The following is a 276-nucleotide window of genomic DNA, read 5'->3' as shown; positions in this document are numbered from 1 at the left end:
CAGGCACAGACCCCCACAGGGTGCAGGGTCCTGTGCTGCCCAGGCCCTGCGCCAGGCGACCCAGGGCCTCCCGGGCCTGGCCGACACCAGGGCCCGAATTCCGGCTGACGGTATTTCTCCCTCACACGTACATGTTCAGCGCTCCCCGCGGTCACGGTGAGCGAAGGGTTCGACCCTTCCGAGCCCGAGCGGGACAAGGACGCGAGGGTGATCCCGTGCCCCTTCCAGGGCTACCCAAGGCGCCGCCACGGAGCCGCGTCAGTAGATCCCTAGGGC

This window comes from Buceros rhinoceros, unplaced genomic scaffold (genome assembly GCF_000710305.1).
Source record: "Buceros rhinoceros silvestris isolate BGI_N320 unplaced genomic scaffold, ASM71030v1 scaffold15238, whole genome shotgun sequence".
NCBI classification, from domain to species: domain Eukaryota; kingdom Metazoa; phylum Chordata; class Aves; order Bucerotiformes; family Bucerotidae; genus Buceros; species Buceros rhinoceros.
This window is presented reverse-complemented; position numbering follows the sequence as displayed.